Genomic DNA, 13,393 nt, shown 5'->3' with positions numbered 1-13,393 from the left:
TAGTTGTAATATTTATGTCATGATTTTCAAATATTTGTGTAATGATTTTCCATCATTAAACCACTTAAAATGGCTCATACTCAAGTTAATAACATATTTACCATCTATTATTTCCCATATTTATGTCATGGTTTTCAAATATTTGTGTAGTGATTTTCCATCATTAAACCACCTAAAATGGCTCATACTTAAGTTCCACCATAATTTAAGCAAGTAATTGCATAAAAAATGAATAGGAACAAGATGTAAATAAATATACTTACCAGGAGTTATTTCCCACCATTATTATGCATTCTTCAACACTTTAACAAGTAGGAGTTAAAAGGAAATAGTGCGGACTTACTAGAGGTTGCTATCAACCAAAACTTATGCAAGTCCTCATCATTTAGTAGATAGTTAATTTTTCCACTTCATATGTCAATTTATAGTTTTTCAAGTATAATTTCCACTTGAATGGTAGGGACTACGCTACCTTACATCACTTATTATGTTATGTAATGTATAAATTTCTAATGCAAGAAAATCCTACTTTTCCTTCATGGTTACCTTTATTTAATCTATCTCATAATGTTAATACTTCACTACTCAACTGTGATTATAGGATCAGTTATGGTTATAAGAGTCTCTACATTCTGTGGCATCTGCATTACTTTTACACAATGATTATTGGAACTCCAAGGATGAAAACCAACATTTGATGCTTAAATTGACTGGTGGCTTCTTTTTTAGGATTCTCGCATAGGTTCTATCTTAGTAGAGATTCCATGAAGGCTTCAACCTTTCATCTTTTCACCGCATTAATGAATTCATGAATTCACTTTAAGTCTACACAAGCTACTACAAACATCTTCTAAGTCCCTTCTAACTTTTGTAATTGGAATATGAAGAATCAAATCTTCATATATTTTGCCTAATTTTCCTTAACAAAATTTCACCTTTTTCATTCTCCTTCTCTCACACAAAAGAGATATTTTGTATATACTTTTCTTGGCCTTTCAATGTTTGGAGAAAAACCCATTTTTCTCCTAGAATGTGAGGCTTGTATACCCCTGATAGTAGAGCCCAGTCTCTGGTTCCAATGTGTTGGAATTTTCCTGAAAGAATTCTGGGGAGACTGAGCCAGTCCTCAAAGATTATTTCCGCAAGGTTCCAAAGGATAGCAAGGCCTCCAACACTACCCCTAGCATCCTGAGAAACTATTTCGTACTGGGGCTTAAAACTCTTCACAATATCCTTTAACTTTGGTTTCGAGATCTTAGTTTCTTGGATCACCATGATACTGGGTTTATCTCTTTTGAGCCTATCTTTTAAATATCTTTGTTTGCCTCTACTATTGAGGCCTCTTACATTCCATGATGTAATAATCATTTATAAGGTTTGTTGAGTTGGTGGAAGACCGCCAACAATGACACCACTCTTCCCAAATTAACCAACATTTCACCTACCACCTAGATGGACTCATTCAAATTCTTTCTCCCACGTTTCTTTCCTCCTTTTCCATGAAGTCCCTGTTCCGCCCCTTGGCTTATTTGGGATCCAAATTGTTCAGGTTGATCTGAAGCTATCGTCCCTTGTTTGGCTTTGTATTGTTGAAAGGTTTCTTTATATAATTGTTTCTGATCCTCTGGTATGAATCGTTCATCCAAATGCCTCCATTCGTTCAACAACCTTCGCATGACCTATTCCTCTGTATTGAGATCCTCCTTTTGGATGTCGATCTCCATGTTAGCTTGTTCTATTGGTTGTGTGGGGGCCTCTTTATCCTAGGGTTCCTCTTCTGCATTTCTTTTGATATTGTTTCGTCCCTTCTGCAGAGTTGTGTGATTTTCCTAGCCTGGAGATGAAATCTGATCACCAATGGCTTCTTCCTCCTCTGTGAGGATGTCATATCTATTGTTATTATGCAAACCTTTGTTGGGTGGTAGTTGAGGCGGGGTCTGTGAAATATTCTGATTCCATTTTTTCCTTTGAACTTCCTGAAAACCCTTGACATCCTCTTGCGTTTTGGCCTGGTAAGTGGCATTAGGAGGCACTTGGGGGTCTAGCTGGTTCAACAGGAAATCATGGTACATATTTCCATATTCATGGCATCTACGACACCTGAAGGGTATATGTTCATAGTCTAGGGGTTGCTTCCATACCTCATCATGGTATTCTAGCTCGATGAATTCTGGTAGAGGCTCTGTTATATTCATGTACACACAGATCCTAGCATAGGAGGTGTACCTTCCCCAACGTGTTTAGTCTGCAACTTTAACAAAGATTCCAATAGATTTCTTGATTCCTTCCAGGATGTTTGGGACCCAAAAATCTACTGGTATGGAAAATAATCTAACCCACACCGGGGTTGTCAGAAATTTCTCTTGGTCAGAGTTATAACACTCTTCCTAGTGCCTCATGAAAAGACCCCAATTTGAAGAAGTAAGGCCCGTTTTCAAAGACCCTTTCCTTATCCTCTAAACTAGTGAAAATTACTGTAAAGAAACCTCTAACCCCCAGCTTCAGCTCTATGTGGCCTTTTGGTTGCCATTTGTGCTAAATCCATTTTACCAAATCCCTTTCAGTAGGCTAGACCCCAATAAACTTACAAATTAGTGCATGATCCTTCATAAACTTTCGGTAGGTCTCTAGTTTGTTGCTGGGTATTACAAATCTTGGTTTTTTAACTGATCACATAAGGCATTGACCTCACATGTGAGCTTTCCATTGGGCACCAAGGACTAGGGATCCCTTCCCGTTTCCATTCTGGTTACCAACAGTTGTCGTCACGCCTTGGGCACTCGTTTCTCCTGCCACGATATTCCGGTAGGAGGGGATCTCTCCCATCCCCACAAATGCACTCATTGAGTCTATCAACGCATCATATTGTAGCATGGTTAGGTGGTTAGTTACATCACCGTGATCGTGATTTTTTTGCAAAGTTTGCAGGGTTTTCCTTTAGAAACCCTAATAGAGCGATTCATGAACTCTCATATGTGTATTATGATTCGAAAGAATTTGAAATTGTTATTATGATTTGAAAGAATTTCAAATTGTATTTGATAACTATATAACTCCATAAAACTCAATTTAATCGATTAAAATCCCCTACACAATTTCTCTATCAAATTTCATTTTTTTTTCATAAGAAAAAATAAACTTCTTTCATTAAAAAAAAAACCTTTTTCATTAAAAAAGGAGTTTACACAATAATGTCATCGGAATTTACATAATCGTGTCCCAAAATCCAAGATTTATCAAAACATTGTACATTATGGCCAACAAACATTGAGAACCATATATACCGAAGCCAAAATAGGGGTGAAATAGAGCCCATCCACATTCCATAATAGACCAACATAAATGATATCGAAAAGAGAAAAGTCAGCAGAGTTCATAGGAACAACATCCCTTGAAATGCCAAATTGACCTTGAGAAAATATCACAACAATCCATGAGAAAGACATGAGAAATATATATCAAAAATCACCACCAAAAGGAACTAAAGTATCATCATCAAATTCAGATCAAAAAGAGGGAAAAAGACAGAGCATAGTTAACAAAACCATTTATTTGCTAGTAATCAAAGGTCCCCGATCCATAGTCAGTGCCATTGACAAAGTAATCATAGTGCATCATGCTTGGCTGAAGGGAAGTCCGTGTTCGGAGAGGGAATCTGGCAGTGAATTTTTCTCTCGATATACATGTTGGAAGGAGATGTTAATGAAGGAGGTCATCAACAATTTGATATTCTGCATCCAATGGAATAAGGATGGTACCCCAAGAGAGGTCCAACCCTATGCCCACTCTATGACCATTTTGGAGTCATCAATGATTAGAATCTTCTCAATGGAAAGCCAAGCAACACATTGTAGCACCCACCATACTACCACCACCTCATCCTTGCAATTAGAGCAAGGTCCTCCATAGCAATAAAAGTGGAAGGCTTGAGATGGGCTAAGCTTTATATAGGCCTCGTAGTCGTATTGACCATTAGACTATGCGTCATCGAAAAACCCAATGGGAAAAGAGTCCCCAAGGTCCTTAAAGGTAACGTAATGCAGATGGATCTGAGGTTTCCATGCACCAATCTCCTGGAAATATGACACTATCTTCCGACTAGTGACCAACACATCAAGAGATTTGTTTTCGAAAATGCTAACATTTCTACATTTCCAAATTCCCCCAACAATGTACAGTGGGAACGCATATGTATTCTTTTAGTCTAGTGGTCTAGTTAATAAGACAAGAATTGATAGAAAACCAGTCCAGCACTACATTAATCTTAAGTATTTTGGAGACCTCCTCCCAAATAACATTCACAAATTTCATCCTTACTCCCATTAGACTTGTGCACCCAATAGGTAGTCTATGTACCATTTTAATGAGTCTCTCCATATCCATTTGAGTGTATGTCTCAACTCTAAGAAACTATATTCAATGTAGAAACTATTAATTTCCACGAACACTAGAAACGATTTGTTTCTTCTATTGCTTTTAGTGATGATAACTTTTTATTATTTTGAGCTATTATGATATAGAGAAAATTATTGATATTTTTTGTTTTTTAAATGTTCTGAAAAATAGGAAAACGATTAATAAAGAAAGAATAAAACATATTATGGCAAAAGGGAAAAAATTTCCATTTCAAATGCAACAAGTAATTTTTTATTTTAATTTTTGTTTCTATGGAAAATAATTTTATACCCTTCTATGACGAGTTAGATAAATTTTTAAGGGCGAAGACAACCTCAAATTTAAGCCTTAAACCACTTTCATTGTTGTTCTAATTGGCAAGAGACTTGACAGCGACCCCAAGCGAATGCACTTCTAGATGGGTCCTGGGATACTTGGATGGGTAGGGTGAGGAAGGAAGGAACTAGTTGGACCAACAAGAGAGGAAAACTCTTCACATGGATACCTTAGTTCAAGGTAGTAATCTACATTATCAAAGCGCAACAAAGTGGTCATTTTTAAATATAATAAGGTTGTTTTTTTGTTGTTTGATCATGTGGCCATGTTTAATTATAATAAGGTTTTTCTTTTGTAGTTGGATCATTTGGATTAAATGAATCAACTTGAACTTGCATTGAATTCTCAGTGTGAGGTGATGCCTATAATCCAATAAGAAGACAATGCCTAAATATATGTAAAAACAATCATTCAATACTACCTAAAACATATTATTCTTCCAAGCTTTGTCAAGTTAGTAACTATATTAATCTAGATATAATAATAATTTATTAATCTTATGATGTGACTAACTAACTTAAATCCATCTTAAATTGAAATCTATGAAATATTGAAAAAGTTCAAATTTCTTAATATGTAAATTTGTTATTTTTTAAATTATATTTCATGTATTAAATTGGTTATTCATATATATATACTATTTCCATTTTTTTAATATATTATTAAATATCAGTATCTATGTCCTAGTAAATTGTACAACACTCATTACTCTCAACTGAACAATTGTATAAAGTACTAATCAATTTTTGGTTTAACAATATTTAATAAATTGAATTCCAACGAAATTCCTAGTAAATTGTACAACACTCACTACTCTCAACTGAACAATTGTATAAAGTACTAATCAATTTTTGGTTTAACAATATTTAATAAATTGAATTCCAACGAAATTCCTAGTAAATTGTACAACACTCACTACTCTCAACTGAACAATTGTATAAAGTACTAATCAATTTTTGGTTTAACAATATTTAATAAATTGAATTCCAACGAAATTCCACAAGAATAATGGCTGTCAATAAGGCATACCCACCCAATTCAAGATAGAAAATATTAATTTCCACTCCCATTTCAAACAATTGGTTTTTTGTTTATTATTTTTCTAAAACTATAAATTACACTTAATTTTGATTTTAATAAATAATATTGATATCTAAACATTACATTTAATTATTTTTTATTGTTTTAATTTTTATATTTTTAATTTTTTATTAAAAATTAAATACATTTAAAAAAACTAAGTTAATTATTTATATATTTTGTTGTTATAATTTTGGCACTTATCTGATATTATGATAAGTTAATATTAACATACATTAATAACATATAAAGTATATTTACAATATTTCACTCCAACTTAATTGAAAGTATCAACGATCTAACGATCTAAAACTAAATAAAGGAAAAAATGAATGTAGTTTTCATTTAATGATAATAATAATTAATTTTTATTTATTAATAATAATAAATAATAATTATTTTTATTATTAATTGATAATTAAATTATAATAAATTATTCATTTTTGTTTTAATTTTATAATATTAAAATATTTACAAATAAATAACTAAAACTTAAATTTTATATAAATTAAAATTGCAATACGCAAATATAAAATGTCTCATTTCCAATTTAATATATTTTTAAAGTTAATGAAAATTTTTATTAAATAAAAATTACAAGTTTTTTATGATGGATTCATTTTTTGGATTAATTTTTGGTTATAACACTTCATATTTCATCTTTTCTTGGAATTGTTTACAACAAAAGCGAGAGTGTTGTTTAGCATCTGGAATTCCACCCTCATTTCAGAGAACTTCGAGTGTCACCCTAGTAAGGCAATTTGGGAGCTCAATTCAGAGCTTCCATTGGATGTCATTGTAGGAGTTTATTCATTTGTGTGTTCTTCTTGTGCGTAGAGGTATTTTGTGGAGCACATTATGGGAGCAAGAGTGGGTTAGAAGCTCCGCGATTTCGCAAGGATTTTTTTTATTATTAGACAGGAGTTTGGATAGTGATATTCTCAGATGGATTGAAGGTTATTACTTGTGTCAATTTTTCTATCTCTTGGCAAGGGCACAAAAGCTATTGACCAAGTGTTACACAGGCGTTTAGGGAAGTGAAATTAGGGTGATAAGGGCTGGAGATAGGAGGTATTTCTTAGTCAAAAATTTAGCCAGAGCTCGGAGAAATTTCCCATGGTAGATGTGGGCATGATTCATTAGTATCAAAACTGTGGGGTATTTTCTAGCCAGATTGGGAAATTCACACTTGTTGGGTTCACTGGATTAACCCCAAACCCTTTTTGGGTTTTTGTGGGTTTCGTGAGAGGAGGCTATGATTAATTTTGTAGATTTTTTTTGAGCACTTTTGAGGGAAAAATTCCAAGTTCCATTCAGCAGCCAGCAACATAAATTGTTTAAGGAGGGTGTCCTTTATCCTGAGACCATTTCCACCACATGGGTCCGTGAGATATTTTTGGATTTTGTTGGAGCTGATGTGGAGTGCCTAAATTTAGTTTTGCATAATTTTTGGAGTAGATTTCAAGGCCGAAATCATAGTTCACCTACAACAACAATGACAATAATTTTTTAGGTTAGCGCAAAGGTTTTTGGTGGAGTCATTCGAACACGTGGGCATCACAATACCAATTTGCGTTTCACCTAGCTTGTTATAGCAAGTCTAGGTTCCTCTGATCTCAGTTATTGTACTCATATTTATCATAGTTAATACAATGAATTAGAGCTTTTGCCCATATTTTTGTGTTCAAATGTGTATGGTTGTGTATTTATGAATTTAGTACCTGTAGTTAATTCATTTCTTCTGTTACCTATGATAATTTTCCATTTGGAATATTACATTAGTATCAGAGCCATGATCTTGGCTAGTTGTGGGGTATCCAACTAGATCATGGAAGGTTTGGGCATGTATGAACAATGATGGGTTAAACCATAAACAACCCATGGCTGAAGGAAGATTTAGTGTGCAGGAATTTTGGGGTGGAATTCACTGGAATGATGAGAGATTGACCTAGTTGAGGAAGGTGTCAGACTAAATCCATCCTCATCCTTACACTAGAGACACTAGAGGTGTGCAGGCCGTGGAGGTACAACCATCTATACCATGTGGGTGAAGTCAACAAACTCAGGTCACTAGATCTCCTCAAAAGGAGCAGGCATAACAGGGACAGTTAGAGGGTGAGAGCAGGAGGCGCCTTTGCCAGTGTAGACCTAGCTTTAGATATCAAGAGCTTAAGGAGGAGGTTGAGCATGAGGCTGAGGGCATGCAGGGTTGTGAGGGGCACGTAGATACACCGAACATGATGTTGGAGTCACTCTTGTTGGAGATTCCTTTGATAGTTCTGTTTGACACCTTAGTGGAGAGAGTAGATCATACACTTAGAGGGCCATCTATTAAAGAGGTGTCACCCATGGATGAGGTGTCGATGGTTGATGAGGTACCCAATGCTATGACTGAGTTTTCAAGCAATGACCACCCACAACAGATTGATGAGGTTCCTAGAGACATATCTATCGTTGAAAAGGTGCCAAAAGACGTAGAGGGGTCCAGAGTTGTGACTGAGTTTACATATGATAGCCACCCACAATAGTTTCATTAGTTCCAGGCCAACCTTATAGCATTGAAAAAGAAGGCCATGACAGTACAAGAGGCCATTCTACAACAGAACGAGGATTTGGAGGGCATGAGAGTAGTTTGTGCCAAGTCAATAGCCAAATTGACTCACTTTGGGGAACAGTTGGATTCCTTAATGGTACAACTAGAGTACACATTGGAACGTCAAGGTAGCCCTCTTCAGACATACATAGATGAAGCTTGTAGCACTAGTGGGTTGCCTTTGCACATTGGAGAGGGAGATGCAGAGTCACCTCAAGAGATTTTATGTGTTGACCAAGATGGTGAGATGTGGCGATATGAGTTGTTGAGGGTGCAACATTCACAGGATGGAGGGCTTGTTCTATGTATGGGAGTTTGTTCATTCAATTCCTGTCCTAGGGTTGGATGGCAAGAGATTCTTAATTGGTACCTCATGGAGTGGGTTGGGTGTCAGGACATATCTCTGGCCATAGTTTCACAAGGGTTGTGGGTTACTAGAGGGGATCTCTGACAAAAATATTATTGGCATCCAGGTGAGATCCCACATTGCATCAGGGATTTGGTTGGTGATAATAGCAACATTGTGACGGATCGAGTGCTTGAGCACATACACACTTTAAGATTTCCATTAGAGATCCAGACAACCCTATTAACATGATTGATTGAAAGGGGAGAAAGAATATTTTGTGTGTTTCCATGGAAGGTTGACTGGACATGGGGTCATTGGAGAATCAACACACTCCTTCAGGGGATGATCAAATTAGGTGCCATAGATCGGCCACCAAATAGAGCATTGTATGGCTTAGATGAGGGTTTTCCACTGAAATCTGGGGCGTAGAGGTCACAAAGAAACAACACCTCAGTGACATTACCACTGGCACTTAGGGAGGTTTTGCCGTTAGATCTCCCCGAGAGGATCAAGAGGGGAGGTCCACTCATTCGAGGTTATGGAGGTGTGATAGTGGAGATTACAACCCTGATAGGATGCAGGATGATGCCTATGGACTCATTCTTAGACCTTGATATCCGAGGGTGTATAGAGGTATGCAATGATGTGCAACAACATGCAGAGGAGCATGGAGTTGTGAAGTGGTGCGTAGTGGTGTACAAGGTTGCACTATGGTGTATATAGATGTGCAACTGGGTGCAATTATATGCTAGGGGACACAAGGATACATGGTTATAAGAAGTAGTGTTTTAGGATTCAATGTAGATTGAGGAAGCGATACTAGTAGGGAGATTCCTTGACGAGGATTCCAAGCATGCCATTGGGATGGACATAGCCTTTTTGGGTGGGTGGATCGGTCATGGGATGGGCAGAGAGCATCCACATGGGTTCTTGATCATACCCATCAGGACCCACACATCTTCCACTCATTAGCACCACGTGTAGTTGAGGTGAGCCTTATTGTGTTCAATCTAGACCCACAGTGTGGATAGCAGGACTTGGGGGATTTTCTTGAGATGACGCTATGAGATTCAGTGCCTCAAGGGCATGATAGATATTCTCTAGTGGAGTAGTAGGGTCGGTGTGTGAGTTGACTCCACCTCCACCTTCGCCACCACCGAAGGTTGGGATGGCAAGCGCAGTCAAGTTGCTGGTATTTAAGGGTGCAGGAAATGAGGAACCAGGTTAGTTCTGGTTTGTGGTAAGGGTTGTATGGGAAGCCCAAGTCATAACGAATGATTACATAAAAAAGGCTACCCTGGTTAGCATGATGCCGGACCGCACGTTGACGTGGTATATAAAGTACTCAAGTGATCATCCGAATGTAGGAATAATGGCGATCTAGGACACCTTGGAAAAAGAATTTGGTCAACCAAAATCAGAGACACAGTCGGTCATTGGGTTCAAAGAGATAGCAATGCTACCGGGTGAAACCCTGTGGGATCTGGATCAGAGATTAAAAATCACAATCCGCGAGGCTAACATGACATTGACGGATGTGCAGCACTACACGTGGTTTGTGGCGTCCTTGATACCACATCTAAGGATGGTGCTATCACAGAAAAAGATCTCAACCCAAGCCGAAGCATTAGAAACCGCGATGAGATTGCACAAAACCCCAATACAGGATCTGGGGTTGGGAGTTCAGCAAATCCACACGCAACTACAAAACCTGAGCTTAGAAATGCAAAGCTTGAAGCAAGAAAGGGCGACCCGATCGGAGGCGCATACAGAGGTAGGATGCATTAAATGCAAAAGTCAAGCACATGACAAGGACCATTGCCCTGTCTTCACGAACTATCTACCGGGGGCAGGGGCCGATGCCACTAAAACTGGAGGTACAAGCAGGGCCAAGTGTGGCACCCACGCTCTGGTGCGCGATTTTTCAAGTGGGTGGAAAGCATGCAACAAACAACTGCCACCTATTGTAGAAGTATGCCTAGGCCCCGCAATAGCTGTATAGCAACTTTTGTAGATCGGTGGGTCATGATGAGCGAACATGTCGGAGCTACGACTTAATGATGGAAAGGACCCAAGCTTATCACGTGCAGAATGAAGCGTGAGGGTTTGACCTAGCCGTAGGGCCATGCAGGGGATTTCAAGGACACGACCGAGGAAGAGGAATGGGGCCTAGGCGAGGGTGCAGACAGCTGATCTGTTATAACTGCAGAGGGCCAGGACACTACGCTCGCGACTGTACTAACCCGACGAGGATATCTTGCCCATACTGTGAGCAGTTCAACCATGAAATGGTAGATTGCCCGACGTTAATTGCCCAGATGCGTGAAAAGGGAGTATTACAACCCACTCCAACTCAAAATGTCCAAATGATGAGGTCGGAACCACGCGAAGAAGACCCCAGCATAAATATGGTATTGAGGAGTGGTGCACCCATGGGAGGAGATGCATGGAAAGAGTTTATAGAAGATGCGAAGGGTCGCGATACCCCTGCAAGGGAACCCAAATTTGAAGTGGAACAAGGGACAAAGATGCCTAAGGAAGCTCCGAAGAGCTTCACGGAAGTCTCTACTCTAGGTAGGAGGGACCCAATTGAGCTGGGGATGGATCCCTCTATGCTTACTACCTTTTTAGAGACATGTATGAAGCTGCTGCGTGACAGTACAACCATTAAGGGACTACAAGAGCTGATCACTAAGTGCGTAGGGTCGGGTGAGCCACGCATAGTCCAGAAACTGGGAAGACATGCTCTGCGTACTGGACGGGAGATGCGTATGACAACGCAAATTAGTGAGTACGAGATGGACCAAGTCATTCTGGATTTAGGGTCGAATGCGAATGTGCTACCTAAGCAAACTTTGGAACGCATGGATAGGCCTGCACTATAGTGGTCTCCTATTCAACTAAGGATGGCCAACCAGTAAAAGAACCTACCGATGGGCTGACTGCAAGGGGTGACAATGGACATTGAAGGCATAAGTATACAGACTGACTTCGAGGTAATAGAAATTATGGATGACACTAATCCCTACCCTGTGTTGCTAGGAATTGATTGGGCCATGGACATGAATGGGGTCATCAACTTGAAAAGGCGGAAAATGATGTTCGAAAAAAAGTCACTACGGGTAATTGTCCCACTAGACCTGGCTGAAGGAGAGCGCTACACCGAGCCGGTGCGCGATGAGGACAATGACGATGAACTAGACTGCATATACTAGATAACAGCGCAAGATCAGGGTCGGGTGAATCCCTCAGCGGATGGAAGATTCTCATGGGAGCGCGATAGTTCGTGCACATCAGATATAGATGAGGAGATGGAAAGATGGCAGAATAGATTGCAGGAAGTCACCACACTCAACTGTAATATGATGATTAGATCATTGCAGTGCGTAACCACTGAAGTAAGGCAATGGTCAGCAGATAGTGGCACAACCAGTGAGGGGTAGTTCGTCAACCTTGGCACCTTAATCGTCACCCAGAAGCAGCATGGTGCATCGGGCGAAGCGCCGCACGCACAGAGGAAGCTGAGAAGGAGAAGACAGTTCCATGTACAGATTGGAGGACATGTGCACTGGAGCAGGGTAGTCATCCATTTACAACAAAGGGCATAGCCGTATGTTGCGCGACCATCGCACCAACTGAATCTGCGCGTAGCAAGGGTCCGTTGGGCCAATACGACCATACCCAGAGCAGGGTATGCCAAGGGAACTCTATCCATGGCCAGATGGGCCATTTCCCCCACGGTCCGACCTGCACCCGAAGACTTGCGTGACGGGATTCGACAGTTATGGGACTTCGTGAGTTAGCGGAAACAGGGGCCAGACTATGAAAGAAAAGTGCGAAGCTAGATGAAGAAATTGATAAAATCAAATTAGAACTCACCCACACGGACCGCGCGCGAGAGCTATTGAAGGCACCGGACCTGGCCGGCTCTCCTACACTATTAGGACAAGCCGTGACCCTACTAGCATGGTTGCGCCTGCACCCTAGGGCACACAGAAACACAGACCGTGATACACCATCAAACTCAAAGGAATGTGAATGGTGCTCGTAGCCCAGGCTAGTAGGGAAGCAGAAGGCTCGCACAATGGGTGTGACCACCTGACTATTTGTAGAAGGCCTAGTGCTCCACGCAATTGGAAGAGGGTGTGGGACTATAAAATAGGCTGCAAAAAAGTTACGCAAGGATGGTCAAATGCATAGGACGCACCTGCGCACCAGGGTCTGTGCTGCTATGAGGAGGGGATGGAAGGTGACCATTGCAGGTAATGTTCATGACACGAAGTACCATTTAAGACACGGAGGAGCGGGAAACGGGCAATTAAGGCGTAAGGATAACCGCCAAATTTGCATTAATGAGCCACGAGGGGGGTGAACGGTTGACTTTGAATTTGAAATCATATATATCAAGCAAGCAAAGGGGCATACCACAAAGTTTGATCTTGCGAAGAATAGGACACCCTGGGTTCTAGCCGAAAGGAGCAAGATGAATGACAAAGTACTGAAGGAAAGCCCGTGGTTTCAGGCACTGCCAAAGGAATACCGAGAGTCATTCCTCAGGTCAATAAACCCTACCACAAAGAGTCCACAAAATCCCATGCTATAGGCAGTCGAACTCCCTAAATCACCCAGGATGTCGCAGA

Source organism: Pinus tabuliformis, chromosome 2_2 (assembly GCF_031772625.1).
Source record: "Pinus tabuliformis cultivar Carrire ecotype Pingquan chromosome 2_2, CPIR1, whole genome shotgun sequence".
NCBI lineage: Eukaryota > Viridiplantae > Streptophyta > Pinopsida > Pinales > Pinaceae > Pinus > Pinus tabuliformis.
The sequence above is the reverse complement of the archived record's forward strand: the minus strand, read 5'-3'. Positions refer to the sequence as shown.